The 17632-nt window shown below is 42.0% G+C and overlaps 2 pseudogenes; both read left to right on the plus strand.

The window, feature by feature from the left end:
* Positions 1-4397, plus strand: part of LOC144252696 (E3 SUMO-protein ligase ZBED1-like) — a 54773-nt pseudogene extending 50376 nt beyond the window's left edge.
* An 8947-nt stretch (positions 4398-13344) lies between these two features.
* On the plus strand, positions 13345-14100 carry LOC144252697 (2-aminoethanethiol dioxygenase-like; annotated as a pseudogene).
* Positions 14101-17632: the final 3532 nt, after the last annotated feature.

Genomic DNA, 17632 nt, shown 5'->3' on the forward strand with positions numbered 1-17632 from the left:
CCCATCAAGGGATTAATTTACCAGTTGAGTTAAGGCTCTCATAACCCAATCATTTCTTCTCTGAATGTTCTTGCATTCCCTCACACATGAGCTTTAGTGAGAGAATGAGACACTTAATATCTAAATCATAAAATATGATAAGAACACTTAAATTCTACTCTCTCTGAATTTTCAAATATACAGCACAATAGAATATTCATTAATTTTTTTTTTTACACAGGGAACAGTTTGATTGGTTTCTCCAGGTCTTTTAAAGAAGTGAACCTGTGCTACTATAAACATCAAAATACAATATAAAATTTCCATTATCAATGCATTCAAAATTTTCTTCCAACCATCCCTTGCTTCTTTGTGTAACTAATCCCTGCTAACAAGATTGTTAGGCCTACCCACAGCTTTTTTATATTGTTGTAGGAATTTTAACCAGGAGACTAGAAATTTCTACATTGCAGACAGTTAGATGGAGGGGCCTCTCTTTGCCTTTATTCTGTACATAAACCTTACTACTGTGAAGAGAATATAGACAAGAGATTGACAATAGCAGTAAAAATAGAAAGTAGCAGAGAAAACTCAGACCCAAGATGTCAGTGACAGGAAGCAATAGAGATGGTCAATGACAATGTGAAGAAAGAGAATGCAGAGTTCTCAGGAAACCCTGAAATCTTGATGACAGGAGGCATGGTGCATGTGTGCACACACATATGTGAACACACTGTGAGTGAATACTTGTCAGGGAGAGATGTTAAAATGAAAGGTGAAGAGTCAAAATGGGAACAAAGTTCCAGCTGATTCAGAAAGTTTAATTCCTTACAAAGGTGGATGTCTATATATGCGTAATAAAATTTAAGTTTTCAAGAGTTTTGAGATGCCCATATAATTATATTTCTAAAACACAACACTGTAAGTTGAGTTGGTTTATATAATTGGATGTGTTTTCTATATTTATTGTCTTATTCATTGACTTGCTTCTTTATTCCTTATTTATTTGTTTATTCAACTGAAAGTTAAGTACCTAAGAAGTGCTCCACACTGTGTGATTGATAGACAGCAGTCATGGGCCCTACCTCTGTAAAATGTAAAGAAACCAAAAATATGTTTTCCACAATTAATAGAGTACAATCATAGTAAATCCTAAGATGGAAATATAGACAAATATAGAGTATATGTTATAAATAAGTGATTTATTTTGTGTGGTTGAAGTAGGATTCCTTATGAAACTGGTATTTAATGGAGTATCTGAAAGATAAGTAAGAACTAGGTAAGAGAAAAGGTGAGGGTGGGAGAATATTACAGACAAATGGAAACTCAGACTCAAAAGACTAAAATTCTGGATTAGAATATGGCTTTGGCTGGTGGGGTCAGAAAATACAGAAAAGATAAGCAATGTTGGTTATAATTTTGGACTCTAGAGATTTGAAGGTATGATATCATGAAGAACTTTCAAAAATGTTTATTTTAAGGTGAGCTAAAAGCTACTAAAGGAATTTAACCAAGTGAATTACATGAAGTGTTGTATTTTAAAACAGCTTCCAACAAGGAGTTAGGAATTCATTGAAGAAAGAATAATAATGTGAAATAGAGAAGATGATACAGAAGTTCAAGTGAGAGGTGATGGGTTTGGATAATGTGATGTCATCAAAGTTAGAAATAGGTGAACTAAGAACAGAGTTATTAGAAGTTATGTTGATAAATTTGATAAATTTTTGTATGTGAGGAGATTACATAAATTTTAAATATCACATCAATATTTGCGTTAGTAGATATTTGCTACTTCAGTCACATTACCCTTTATATCAGTAGTCAGCAAACTTTCTGTAGCAACTAGCTAGTAAACATTTTAGGCTTTAAGGGAAACACAATTCCCCCTCCATCAATTCAGTAAAAATGTAAGAAAAATAATTCTTATCTTATAGGCTCTAAAAACACAGACCATCAGCCAGAGTTGGTCTGTGGCCAAAGTCGGCCAAGCCCTCCTTTCACCTTGAAGTATTTATGATTCAATTAGAGTTTTTTTTGTAATACTCCATCGTATTCATATATATATATATATATATATATATATATATATATATATATATATATATACAATATTACTTTATAATATGTTTAACTTGAGTGGTTTATGTTGAAAGTAATTAAGATATCTTTCAAGAGATCATTTTATATCACAAAATTTCCCTTTTTATTTAGAAATTGATCAAGATCATCCAACAAAATATTAAAAGTTCTAGGCTTGACATGGTGGTGCATGCCTGTAACCTCACCAGAGCCAACATGTCCCGGAGAATGAGCAGGCCCAGCCACTGAAGCGATGGAGAAAAAGTGGTGGACAGCTCGCAGGTGGACCTGAAGCTGGTGGCGCACCCTTGCGCCAAGAGCAAGATGTGGAAGTATTTCAGCATCAACACCAATGTCAAAGGATGCATCTTGTAGTGGAAGAAGATCTACTGTCACATCTGCTTGTCCCAGATTGCCTATTCCAAGAACACGTCCAACCTGTCTTACCACCTGGAGAAGAATCACCCCGAGGAGTTCTGTGAATTCATCAAGAGCTACACGGAGCAGATGCTGGAGGCTTTTGTCACAGCCTTCTCCAAATTCAGTCCTGAGTCGTCCTCATCATTGCAGCAGCAGCAGCTGCTGCCACCTGCACAGAACACACTGGCCTGAAACCTGGCCATGGCTTCTAGGGCACAAGGCAGCAGGAGCTGATGGGCACAGTTCCGTCGCTAATCTGCGAGAGGCTGTGCATCGTTTCCATTGTGGATGAGCCCATGTTCTGTGTGCTGCTCAGGACCACAGAGCCTAGTTATGAGCTGCCCAGTAGGAAGTTCTTCTGCAGCAAGGCTCTGCCAGAGCGCTACAGTTCCATGCGGGAGGCTGTGCTCAAGGAACACCTGGACACCGAGTGATGCGGCATCTCCACCGAGCTGTGGCGCAGCAACCACCAGAACCACGCCTATGTGACTCTGGCCATGCACATCCCGGGCCTTGCGTCCTCTAACTGCCTGTAGGTGGCCTCCAGGTGCCTAAAGACCTTCGAGGTGTCCAGGAGAATGCAGCTGAGATCATCACGCACGTGCTCTAGGAGATGTTCATTGAGTGGGGCATCAGCACCAAGGTCTTCAGGACCACCAAGGATTGTGGGAAGGACAACGCCAAGGCTTGCTCCCTGCTGGATATCCCCATGCAGATGCTATGTCTGGGGGGTGGATCTTCAAAGCGGGCATCCAGCAGGCCTTCCAGCTGCCCAAGCTGGGCTTGCTGCTGGTGTGCTGTCTCAGGCTGGTGGCGAACTTCCAGCAGTCCTTGGTGGCCAAGTACATGCTCCACAAGAAGCAGAAGCAGCATGGTGCAGAGCACAGCATGCTGGTCAGCAACCAGGTGGCCTGGTGGGGCAGCAGCCTGGCCATCTGCAGCGGCTCAAGGAGCAGCAGTTCACCATGGCGGGAATCCTGGTGGAGGACAGCAACAATCACCGTCTCATGTTGGAGGCCACCAAGTGAGCCACCATTGGCAGTGTGGTGGACCTGCTGCAGACTTTCAAGCAGGTGGCCAAGATGCTGTCCATATCCAAGCATCCAACCATCAGCATGGTGAAGCCGCTGCTGCTGAACATGAAGCTCAACATCAAAGAGATCAACTGCAAGGAGATGAGAATGGCCAAGGAGATCATTTCCAAAGAGCTCTCCAAGACCTCCCAGGAGACGACTGAGATAGACATATTTGTTCCTCAATGTGGCCACCTTCCTGTACCCTTACTACAAGAGATTCCCCTTCCTGTCCGCCTTAGAGAGGCAGCAATTGGAAAACCGAGTGGTGGAGGAAGCCAAAGGCCTCCTGGAAACGTCAAGGACAGCAGCTTCCCGCTGCTGCCGCCTGCGGAGGACAAGCTCTACGCAGTGTCCAAGGGGCCAGTGGCCAAGAAGCCCAGAAGCATCATCAACAGCATGCTGGCCGAGACCTTCTGCCAGATAGGTGGCGCCGAGGAACAGGAGGAGTTGCACTAGCAGCTGCTGGAGGAGCTGAGCAACTTCAAGTCGCAGAAGGTCCTCAGCCTCCAGGGGAACCCACTCAAGTGGTGGTCCGACAGCCTGGCGCTCTTCCCGGAGCTACCCAAGGTGCTCCAGAAGTACTGGTGCATGGCCGCCACCTGCATCTTCCCTATGCGCCTCTTCAGCTCCTCAGCCAGCATGATCAGCACCAAGAGGAACGGGCAGGCCTCGGTGCACGTGGACCAGCAGGTCTTTCTGTACAAGAACGCCAGGAAAACCGCCGAGACCAAGCCCGAAGAAGAAGAGTAGGGCCAGTGGGGGCTCAATCAGGAGCACATTTTCCCTCTCTGGTATGCACTCAACTGCGGCTTCTTTGGGCTCAGGGTCTGGGGCTTCCTATAGGGACGTGTTTGCTGATGCTTTGCTGTAAATAGTGGGTTTTGTCTGGAACCCCAAAGACCAGTTAAAGCTGAAAAGGAAGGATAGAAGGCTGGGGGTTCCCAGGGGCACAGAGTCTTGGGCCTGCCCTGTCCTCTGCCATCTTCCACAAACCAAAGGCCATAACTTCCTTAAAAGACTATCAATGGCTGATATTTAATTTTCCCCAAGAACTGGACATGGTGGTCCATGCCTACAATTCCAGCAGCTTGGGAGGCTGAGGCAGGAGGATCACAAGTTGGAGGCCAGCCTCTGCAACTAGCGAGGCCCTAGGAAACTTAATAAAACCTATTTCTAAAATTGAAATATAAAAATGGCTGGGGATGTGGTTCAGTGGTTAAGTATCCCTGGGCTCAATCCCCAGTACCAAAAATAAATAAATAAAAATAAAAACCAAGGTGGCATGGGGAGAGGCTGGGAGACACAGGCTTTCAGATGAAACTCTTTCCCCTTCCTTTCCCCCTCTTCCTTTCCAAGGACTGACTATAGGTGTCTCCAGAGAGGGTTCTGAAACAATCTGGAAAATTCCAATCAGGTCTGGGTGGAAGACAGATGCCTCCCAAGCAGCACATCACCTGTCCATCAAAGCCCTGGGTTTTTTTCTATTTCAGGTGAAGCAAAGGTCTCCCCTTGGGGAGTCTGGTAAAATTATTTAGCCACCATACTCTGCTTGAAAAGGGATGGGTTTTATTTCGCAGAGGGGGGGTGGAAAGTATGGGAAAATGAGTATCAGTTCCAGACACTTGGAAAAGTAAATGGAAAAGATTAAAAAAAAAAAAAAACAGGGGTGTTGCTCTCTGGCTTTCAGGTTGCACCTATCACATTGCAATGTGTCTCCTACAATTCTGCCAAATTTATCTTTGCTTTCTATTTTCTTGTTGGTACACAAAATACAACAAAGTCCTTTTTTTTTTTGAACCACATATTGAACCTAGAGTGGTTTGAGCACTGAGCCCCATCTCCAGCCCTATATTGCATTTTATTTAGAGACAGGGTCTCTCTGAGTTGCTTCATGCCTTGCTGTTGTTGAGGCTGGCTTTGAACTCCTGAACCTCTTGCCTCAGCCTCCCAAGATACTGGCATTACAAACATTCCCTAGCAAAAAAAAAAAATCCACTTTTAAAGTCCCGTCCAATCTAGGTAGTTCATGCATATTGCAGTTCTGTGTTTTATTTGTGATGCATGAACGGAAGTGAACTATTTTTATTTTTCTTGGGGAGAATAAAAGGCTCCTATTTTTTTCCCCTCTTTTTTTAAACCTACTTGAGGCCAACTTCCCAGTATGAAGACTGGAATTTGAAATTCCTGGATGGGAGAAGACGTTTGAATTCCTGTGAAGTCTTTTAAAGCTCAAGCTCATGGAGGGGCATTTAATTTGCAATATATATATATATATATATATATACACACACACACACACACACACACACACACACACACACATATAGATGGATATAGATAGAGAGATAGAGAGATCAATAAACTGTTCTGTGTGTGTGTGTGTGTGTGTGTGTGTGTGTATATATATATATTTTTTAGGGGGGATTGGTTTACTGGAAGTGTCCTTGGGGAAAATGGAATTCTGTTTTTAAATTGTAGGACTGTTTTTCAGGTTGGAAGAATGATGCTCCCTTCTTTAAGCAGCTGAACGTTGAGCTCTGTGGTTCCCAGGCTTCACAGCTCCTTGTACAGGTTAAGAGAAGCCAGACTGCACAGGATGCAGGGCAGGAAAGGGGCTGGGTTTAGGAATGAAGGGTAAAATCAACATTATCATTAGTCTCTCTAAATTAAAAACCACTCTGCATTCTAGAAGCACAGGGAATGTCAATACTTTACTATTCATTGAGGACTAAAGTGAACTGATGCAAACCAACAAGGAGAGCTGTCATTTGCCTCAAACACATGCTATAAAGACAGACAAGAGGGTCCCATGATACCCTGGTTTCCACAATGCTACCTCAGGTACTGGTCGCCAGCTATTCTGACAAGTGCTACATGATTAAGATCTAAGCTCCTTGTCCATAGAAACAATTATGCAACAGATACACCTTGACCTCTTCCACATGCAAGGCTGCACTGGGACATGGTGCGAAGTACATGCTGGGTTAAAATCCCCACTGTCACAGAGTTGGTAGACCAGGGGCTACTTGGACTTAGAATACTCATTATATGATGCTTTCAGAAGACATTTCATTTAGAAGTCACTGGAACTTTAATATTGGATGAGGTCTTTAGGATTCTGTGTGTTTAAAATTATAGACCTATTAAGGGTACTGTTAATTGGTGCAGCCACTTTAGAAAATAGTACAGCAGTTCTTTAAAACTTTAACTACTAGCAATTCTATTTCTGGTTGTATAGCTGAAAGCCTTCAAAAAATGAATTGAAAGAGATGCACCTATGTTCATGGCCCCAGTATGTTCACAATAGCCCAAAGATGAAAGCAACCCAAGCCCTTGGATGGATAGATGGATGGATGGATCAATAAACTGATCTGTACATGCACCGCATGATCTGTGGACACATACATTGAAATACTACTTGGCCTTACAAAAAACCAAGTCCCACTCTACAACATCGACTGTGGGAGACCATCCTTGCACATGACTGAGATTCTTCCCCAGCTGGGTGTGATGTGCTCAGTCACTTTTAAGGTGGCAGAGCCTTCCCCACCCTTTTGGGTTTGAAAGCTTGTCCATGTGGAGGCGTGTCTCACCACTGCCCAAAAGATTCAATCATTGTACCTGACCTTGCCACACTGCCCCCCTTGACCTTCATTGGATTAGATTTTCCCCAGAATCCTTTGTTCTCCAATAAAAGCCCTCTCCCTAGCAGTCTCTCTCTCTCTCTCTCTCTCTCTCTCTCTCTCTCTCTCTCTCTCACACACACACACACACACACACACACACACACACACACATCTTCAGTAAAACCTGGCTGCCCCCCTTGGGGAGCTTGAGACTGAGGGTTTGAGGCACCATCCAGGAGCTGGTTTAAAAGTAAAATGGTGTCTGTGTCTTTAATTTAAACTCCCTGAGGATTTTGCTGCATGACTGAACCTTTCAGAATATCTGCGCTGGCTGGCCACAGACTAAAATGGATGAATGTTGAAGTCACTGAGTTAAGTAACATAAGACAGTTGCAAAAGGCCAAAGGCTGCATTCAGGCAATTATACCTGGCACCTTGAGTAATCAAGTTCATGAAGCCCAAGTAGGATGGTTGGTTGCTGGGTGCATGGAGGGGGGAAGAATGGGAGAGAGTGTCTAGTGGGTGTGGAGCTTCAGTTTCTTAAGATGAAAACATCCTGGAGATGGATATTGGTGACATATACACAATAGTGTAAGTGAACTCAATGCCACTTAAACTGCACACTTAAAATGAGCAAATCATTACTTTTATGTTATGTGGATTTTATCACAACAATAACAGTTAATTGATGAATTGTGCACTTCAAGTGGGTGAATTACATGGTATGTGATGTATTCCCCAACAAAGCTGTACAGTCCCAAAACTGTACACACACACACACATACACACACACACACACACACAGACACACATGCTCACACAAAAATACCTGCACTTGAAACACTAAAGCTTTCACTAAAGCTGACCAAAAAAAGCTAAAATATCTAAAATATTCATAGAGGAAAAATAAATGTTATTAATCAGAAAAATAACCAAATAAACCATCTGTAATCAGTAACTCACTTTCGACTATCTGGTAAGATTTATTAAACTATTTTATTCATTGGAAAATAAAAGCTGAATAGAAGCATTACACTGGCTATTCTTACTGTTAGAAACTCATACCTGAAAATTACCTTGGGATCACAGCCAGTTTATTCTAGGTGGCCCCTGAATGATAGCCCTTGAGATGTTCAGCTTCCCATGAGGGTGATTCCTTAAAAAGAGAGAAAGAGAGACATGAATGCTTCTATGCTTAATTATTGTGTTTTGAAGAAAAATCTTTAGTAAAAGGGAGGGGAGACAAATTCCAGTATTAGGCATCCAGAAATGAGATAAAGAATCTCTAAACAATACATTTTAAAGGAATTATTGCTATAACTCTCTATCAACTGCTGAAATAATTTCATAAGTTTAGGCCCCATTTGTCTTACAGATTCTCCTTCATTTTTCCTTCTTTTCTTAATATTCACAGAATAATCTTTGGCATGACCTAGCATCTTCATGCAGTAGTTGCAATCACTCATAACTGTTTTCAATTCAGAAAGGAGTAATTTTTTATACTTCCTTTAAAAAAACAGAGAGGAGAAAACAATATAACTCAAAACTATTCAGTGTTGCTTGAAATTTAAACGCAGTACTTTTTTAAAAAAGTCTTCTTTTTGACATTTCATACCCATCTCTTTAGTCTGTCAATAACTATTATTAATTTCCAGTTCAAATTCATGTTCACTTACCACACAGTTTTAATGGGACCTTTGCTAACAGCTCATTAAATATTTATGAAGATATTCAGAAAACTCTGCAATCTCAAAATTTAAGACAACATGCATCTTAAAAAGAATTTGAAAATGATTGTCAATAAGTAAATAATATAGAAAACATACTGAAAATTATATTGATTTCAGTATATAAACAACCAACTCTTGTTAATTAAACTGCATCTGCTTCTGAAAATGTGTAAGCTCTGCTCTGCAACTCCTGCAACCTGCTTCTTGACTTAGAGAACCAGCGCTGAACCTACAAGAGCCAAGTCCTCCTAGCAGTGCTTCTTCTGCCTCAGTCCTACATTAAGAATCTGGGAAATAAAATCCAGGACTACAAAAGACAAAGCAATCAGGTTAGAGGACAGCTTATTCTGGAGCACATAATTTATTTATATGAGTAAAACACAAAGTAGGAGCAGGATGGAAGTGTATTCAGAAAGTAAAAGAACATCCTGCTCTTATCAACAAGTATTTTTACATGTTTCATCAGATCCTAAAGCAGTGAATGACCTTAAGGGAAAATAAAACCATAGTTTTTTTGTTTTTTTCCAAAAAAAAAACTAAGGTAAAATTGATAAGATGGTCACCCAAACATCAGTTCAACCTACAGGTACACGATTTTATCTCAGTGCTAACAAAGAGTGGATATTCTCATTTCTACATGCACTGGTGTATCAGATCTGGGTTTATTAAAGCACAAGTTTGGAAAAACCATGAGGTTCAGGAAATCATACTGCAGAGCAAGAGAAAACTAACAATATCCAGACCCTGGACACTTGGGCACAGCATTCTTTTGAAAGTCCACTCCTGCAGACCTCAGAAGAAAATTTATGAGTAATTAGAACATCTAAATACAGTTCAAGATAACATAGTTACTAAAAAAAGGAAAAAGTAGCACAAGAAACAACAGACACAATGAAGCAATCACCAATTCCCTTTTCTCTGCTCCCTCCCCAGCACCTCTTATTTTTCAACTTTTGGGTAGTGACCATTCTAACTACAGTGAGGTGATGGCCCACTGTGGTTTTAGTTTGCATTCTCTGATGATTAGTGACATTGAGCATCTTTTTTCATTCGACATGTACCTATTCGACATGTATAGGTCTTCTTTTGAGAAATGTCCATTTCAATTTTTGCCCCTTTTTAAAAAAATATCAAGTTATGTTTTCTTTCTATTGAGTTCTTTATACATTTTGGGTAATACACTTGTCAGATGTATGGTTGGCAAATACTTTCCCCCAATCTGTGGCTTCTCTCTTTCACTTTGTTAATCATTTTCTTTGCTGTGAAGTTTTTTTTTTCCCTTTGATGATATTTCATGTGTCTCTTATTTTTGGAATTATATCTGAAAGAATCATTGCCCTGATCAGTGTTATAGAACTTTTCCTCTTATATTGTCTCCCTGTGGTTTTATAGTTTCTGGTACGTTTATCTTTAGTCCCTCTGGAGTTGATTGTTTTACCATAATATTTGTAATATGAAACTGTAATGTATCCTTGTTTGAAATTTCAAAAGGAGATATATTTTGCAGAATTTCCCAAATTTTTGGCTATGTGAGTCTATCTTGACTAGTGCATATTCAGTATATAGCATAATAGGTTTCCTTGTGGCATATTCACATATATGTCACCTTTGAGTTGATCAATGAATGTATTGTTGATGAGGACCCAATTCATCCTTTTGTGTGTAGATACATAATTTTCCTAACAGCATTTATTGAAGAGATAGTCCTTCTCCCCTCTGGGTGCTTGGTACCTTTGTCCAAAAAAAAGACTGTAAATATGTGAGATTTCTATTCTGTTTCATTATTTGTTTTATGCCAGTTTTATACTGTTGTGCTTTGTAGTACTTTGTAGCATATCTTGAGGCCAGGTAATATGATGCTTCCAGATTTGTCCTGCTTACTCAGGACTTATTTGGCTGGTCACAGTTAGTTGTAGTTCTAATTGAATTTAAAACATTTTTTTCATTGTGTAAAAATGCAAATGGAATTTTGATAAAGATTGTGTTAAACTTGTAGGTTGTTTGGAGTAGTATACTTATTATTCATTAAGTCTTCCAATCCATGAATGAGGCATGTCTATTTGTTTGTGTCTTCTTCAATTTCTTTCATCAACATATTGCAGAATCAGTGTACAAGTCTCTTGCCTCCTTAGTTTATTCCTAGATAATTTATTCTTTTTGATGCTATTGTAAATGGTATTATTTTTCTTTCAGATAATTTGTTATTAGTACATAGAAATGTGACGGCTCTTTGTTTATTTGTTTTTTAATCCTACAACTTTCCTAAATTCATGTATTAGTTCTACCAGATTTTTGCGGTGTATGTGAGTTTTTTTTAATATACTTATTTGTTAGTTATAGGTGGACACAATATCTTTATTTTATTTGTTTATTTTTATGTGGTGCTGAGGATAAAACACCATGCCTCACGCATGCTAAGTGAGCACTCTACCTCTGAGCCACAACCCCAGCCCAAAGTTTTTTTGTTCCTTTCTTTTTAAATAGTTTTTTTGTAGTTGTAGATGAAGAAAATTCCTTTATTTTATTTGTTTACTTTTATGTGGTGCTGAGGATCAAACCCAGTGCCTTACAAATGCTAGGCAAGTGCTCTGCCACTAAGCTACAGCCCCAGTCCTCAAGGGTTTTCTTTCAGGTTATATCATCCCCAAACAGGAACAATTTTATCTCCTAATTAAATGTCTTTTTTTCCCCCAACCCCCATTTGCTCCCACAAGGACTTCTAGTATTGTGTTGAACATGAATAGAAATCATAAGAGTGAGCATCCTTTGCATACTGTTTCTGATATTAGAAGAAAACCTAATTTCCAGTTTTCACAATTGAATATGATATTAGCTGTGGACTTGTCATATATAACCTCTAATTATGTTCTGATCCTAGTTTGTAGAAAATTCTTATCATGAAAGAATATGAACTGATTTTTCTGTAGCTATTGATAGGACCACATGACTTTTATCCTTCATTAAACCTGACAAGATTACTGTTATCAAAAAATCAAAAGACTAGCACTACTCACAATAGCCAAATGTCAAATAACCTAAATGTCAATCAGTGGCTGAATGAATAAAAAAATGTGTATATATACAATTTAGAATATTATGCCACCTTCAAAAAGAAAGGAATCCTAAAATATCTGAAAACATGTATAAACCTTGAAAACAATATATTAAGTGAAATAAGCCAGTTACAAAAGGAGAGGTACTACATGATTCACTTATATGGCATTACTGAAACAGTCAAATTTACAAAAGTACAGAGTAGAATAGTGGTTTTTAGGATCTGCAGGGAGAGGTAAGTAGGGAGCTGATTTAAATAGGTACAAGGTTTCAACTGAATAAGTTCTAGAGATCTGCTCTATAACATTATGTCTAGAGTTAGCCAGCTTTTATATAAATAAAAAATCTGTTAAGAGAGTGCACCTCACGTTGCATTCTTAACAACCTTAAAAATGGGTAGGAGTGGGGTTGGACCAACATCTAGCAGACAAGGCAGTAGGGGATAATGAGGGAGAGCATATTTACAAAACTTCAAACCTGACACAGAGTCTGGAGCGCACAGAGGAAGGGTAGATAGTACAAAAATGGAGAAAATTGCTGAAGTGAAGCTGGCAACATGGGGAAGTTCAGGTCTTCCAATACAATTTATAAGAAACACCTACTATATCCTATAAGCAGTTGGGAATCAGAATTGCTTAGCATGCATTCAACTCCCAGTAGAGAAGCCCCAACTAAGAGAGATTTCAACATAAGGAGTTGCTCAGAAACAGGGCTAGTCCAGAGTTGGATAATTCTGTGTCATGATGATGCATGTGGTTAAAGACCCAAGAGCCATCTATCTTCCCAACCTGCCATCCCCATCATGTCAGCATGTTCCCTTATGATCCAGGTGGGGCAGCAACAGTTTCCAAATACTTTGCAGAATTGGGTGAAATGACAAAAATCTATAGCCCAGATCTGTAGCCTCATACTTGACAGTGATGTCTAGATCTTGGGATTTTGATTTTGCACCTAAAGGAGACTTTGGATCTTCAAAGCAGAAACATCCCCAACAGCTGCCTCACACCAACAAACCCATAGCAAGACAGAGAAAAATGATTTATGCAATGCCACTATGGGTCTATGAACAATATGTAGGGCTAAAGATATATGTTTACAAATAAATAGAATTCATCACCAATAAACATTTAATGAGCATTCCTTAGGTGCTAGGCCCTATTTTTAAAATATTTAATAGTGAAGGTGGCTGGCGTACCATGAACCCCACAGGAAGATCCTTGCAAGGGGCCTTCCACTTAGTCCAGGGCTGCTAGCCATTGTGGCAGCTGCCATGGACCGCAAAGGTCAGAGGAAAGGAGGGAGCCGGCCCAGCACACGGAGGAACAGCCAAGCAGACCCAAGACAACACGTCTTCCCTGACCTAATTGATTGCCCACCGGCATGCCTCATTTTCAGGGCAGCGGGGACAGCCACTGCACTGCCGATCTTGGCTCAGAGTTTGGCTCCGAGGTGCCAATGCCGCCTGGCTTCCCGGAAAACATGAGCAAGCTGAAAAGCCTGCTGATCCAGGTTCATGCCAAGGACTCAACATGGCCCCACATAAGTCCATGCCGCAATCGCTGTCGCACAACCTGCTGCCCAATCTGCAGCTGGTCACCTACATGCATGTCTAGGAGACAGATGGCTTCAGCCTTGGAGTGTTCCTGCTGGAGAGCTGAACGTCCATCCCGGTGCACGACCACCCTGGCATGCACGATAAGCTCAAGGTCCTCTATGGCACGTGCACATCAGCTGTACTGACAAGTTGGAGGCGGAGAGCGGGCAGCAACCACGGTCCCTGCTGCCAGAGCAGTAGTTCAAGCCCCCGCTTCAGGCCCTAGAGTGGGAGGCGGTCGGCCAGGAGTGCTGGCACTTTATGGCTGAGTATACTGAAGTCAGAGGCCTCTGCATCCTCACGCCTCACAGGGCCAAGCTGCAACAGATCTATGTGGTGGACAGACCCGCTGCCTTCCTGGACATCCTGGCCCCACCCTACAACCCGGAGGGACGGCTGTGACTGCCACTATTACCAGACCCAAGGAGGCCTCTGGCTCTGAGAGCGACCTGCCTTGAGAGGTGTGGCTCCTGTAAACCCCTCAAGCTGAAGACTTCTTGTGCTAGGGAGAGCCCTATTCAGGCCTCCAGGTCTTCCCTTGAAGCAAATTGCGCCCTGGAATGTTGGGCAGAAGACATGCCATACCCTTATCAGCCTGGATGGCTGTGGCCCTGAACAAAAGCTCTCTTTCTCCCCCCCATCCTGATTATTGGATTTACTGAGGTGAGCAGCAGCTGATTCCTCTGCAGGTTGTGAAGCAGGGGCAACTGGACTACAGACACCTGGTATGGTTTTGGGGGCAGGGTAGGAGGGAGGCTAGGTTTCCTGGTACTTTCATTGCCACTGGGGCTTTGATTTGTGGGAGTGGGCAAGGGACTTTGAAAGGCCTTCACCCTAAAGCCATAATGAAAATATTCTTCCTTGGTAACCCATTCTGTACAGAAAATACTAAGTGATTATCTTAATCCCAACCCTTTGGTAAATAGGATTTGTCTTTCACTGCTGCCATTATAACCTTTTGATCCTCATAGTTTTATCTCATTGACTGAGCATGATCCAGTGTTTTGAAGTGTTTGTAGTTCAATTCATTGTAACAGAGGAAATTCTAAGAGTTGAGCTACTTTGAAAGTGAGTTGTCTTGTCTAATTAATTCCCTGTAAAAAGTCAATCATCTTGCAGACCTTCTACTAGGCATCCCACACACTTTGATCTTTGTGCTGGGCTCCTGTTGAGTGACCTGATTTCCAAGCACCCTCTCCTTATTTCCAACTTCAGGCCTCCAGCTCCTCATTTCCACCCTGCTCCTCAGCATAAGCAAGGCCGGTATTTTAAATCACACCTTGACATCTGCATTTTTCTTCTTCTTTTCTCTCATCAGAAACAAAAATGAATGAGGGGGAGAACATGGCCGCCGGCGAAGAGGCAGCACATTCTGGTAAGGGGATCAGAAAGACTCATTAATACACCCACAGGCGTCAGGCTGAGAAACTTCAAGCAAAATACCACTGAAAGCAGACCTACCGGGACCCAGTAAGTTTAATTGGAGGGGTCTGCTTGTCACAGACTACTGAATCTCGGCAACGCAGAGCAGGGGCACAGCCCCGCCAGCCACTGCCAAATGGCTGCTGCTCACTCGTAGCAGCAATCTTAGGAGCGGGCGTGGCCTGTCTGGGCCCACACCGGCCCGGCTCCGAGATCCACCACCGGCCGCTGCCGGGTGGTTGCAGACCACACGTTACAGTGAACGTAGGAGCTGATAGTGACCGCCTGGGCCCCCGCCACCCGGCTCTGTGAACTGCCGACGCCGGGCGCTGCCTGCCAGGGCCCACACCCGCTGCGGCTTTGTGAACCGCCGCCGGCTGGCGCCAAGCAGCCACTGCCTGCAACCTTGCAGTGTGTGGGGGAGGGAGCACTGCTTGCTCGGCCCCACCGGCCCGGCTCCGAGATCCACCACCGGCCGATGCCGGGTGGTTGCAGACCACACGGTACAGTGAACGTAGGAGCTGATAGTGACCGCCTGGGCCCCCGCCACCCGGCTCTGTGAACTGCCGACGCCGGGCGCTGCCTGCCAGGGCCCACACCCGCTGCGGCTTTGTGAACCGCCGCCGGCTGGCGCCAAGCAGCCGCTGCCTGCAACCTTGCAGTGAGTGGGGGACCGGGCGCTGCTTGCTCGGCCCCGACGGCCCGACTCTGTGAGCCTCCTCTGGTGGTTTGGAGCTACAGACGACCGACCGCCCCTCACCTCACCTGCCAGCCCAGTGCTGCAAACGACCCCTGACCAGCTCTGGGAAAGGCCCCGCCCACAGCAGGAGTGGAGACTCGCCCAGTCCGGGAGGAAGAACTGCTGCACAGTGATTGACTCCCGCCTACTGAGAGGAGAGACTTGGCCCGGTAGGCATAGCTCCATCTACTGGAAGAGCAGTTAATCAAACTCTAGGACTACATTTATAATTTTTTTTTTGCTGTCCTCCTTTTTAATGTTTTTTTAATCCAGCTTATTTTATTTTATTCTATTTTTTTTAATTTCATTTTTCATTTCTACTATTATTATTTTTTTAAATTCTTTTAAATTTTCTATTCTGTTCTTTCCTTCTCTTCTCCTGCCTTTACATTTCTTTTCATTTCTCTTATTCCCCCTTCCTTGAATTCTACCTGTTTACTCTCATCCTCTTTAGTGACTTCTTCCCATCCCTTCTAATACCTTTCCTCCCAAGCATCAAATAAATTTATAGGAGTAAACAGTAACTCAGCAGTCAAACAGAACAAGAAACAATATGAACAGCATGAAAAAGCAAGGAAGAAAAGGAGTGCAAACAATGCAGGGCAGCCTAAATATTCAGGAGGACATAGAGTCACCAGAAAAATGGTCATATAAAGAACTCATGGATCACCTGAGACAGATGGAACGGAACATTAAAGAGGATACGAGACAGCAAATTCAAGCAGCGAAAGAACACTTTGAGAATGAAGTACATAAACAGATAAAAGAAGAAGTTAAGCATCTTTGCCAGGAGATAGAGACTATTAAAAAGAATCAAACAATGATCTTAGAAATGAGGGAGATTATAAACCAAATTAAAAACTCAAATGAGAGTATCATTAATAGAGTGGAGCAAGTAGAAGCCAGAACGTCAGATAACGAAGACAAAATATACCATCTGGAAAAGAGTCTAGCCAACTCAGATAGGCTGGTTAAAAATCACGAGAGAAACCTATAAGAGATATGTGATAATATAAAAAAAACAAATTTAAGAGTCATCGGGATAGAAGAAGGGATAGAGATTCAAACCAGGGGAATGAGTAATCTACTAGATGAAATAATTGCAGAAAACTTTCCAGAAATAAAAAAGGAAACAGATATACAAATTGTAGATGCATACAGGACACCGAGCATACAAAATCACAGTAGACCAACGCCAAGACACATTGTTATGAAGATATCCAATATACAGAACAAAGAGAAAATATTAAAAGCTGCAAGAGAAAAGAGAAAGATTACATTCAGGGGTAAACCAATAAGGTTAACAACGGACTTTTCAACTCAGACGCTGAAAGCAAGAAGATCCTGGAACAACGTATTTCAAACACTGAAAGACAACGGATGCCAACCAAGAATTCTGTACCCAGCAAAATTAAGCTTCAGATATGACAACGAAATAAAAATCTTTCACGATAAACAAAAACTAAAAGAATTTGCAGCCAGAAAACCAGCGTTGCAAAGCATCTTGAGCAAAACACTTCACGAGGAAGAAATGGAAAACAATAACCAAAGCCAACAGTGGGAAGTACCTCAGTAAAGACAGACGGAATGGGGAAAGCTAATCATGGAGAAACAAACGAAATATTAAAAAAAAAAGAGATAAATAATCAAACATGGCTGGAAGTACAAACCATATATCAATAGTAACTCTAAACATTAATGGTTTAAACACTCCAATAAAGCGACATAGGCTGGCAACATGGATTAAAAAAACAAATCCAACAATATGCTGTCTCCAGGAGACACACCTGACTGGAAAAGACATACACAGGCTGAAGGTGAAAGGTTGGGAAAAAATATACCACGCACACGGTCCACGAAAGCAAGCAGGTGTGGCCATCCTCATATCAAATAAAATCTACTTCAAGACTAAG

The sequence above is a fragment of the Urocitellus parryii genome, unplaced genomic scaffold, assembly GCF_045843805.1.
Source record: "Urocitellus parryii isolate mUroPar1 unplaced genomic scaffold, mUroPar1.hap1 Scaffold_53, whole genome shotgun sequence".
NCBI classification, from domain to species: Eukaryota; Metazoa; Chordata; class Mammalia; order Rodentia; family Sciuridae; genus Urocitellus; species Urocitellus parryii.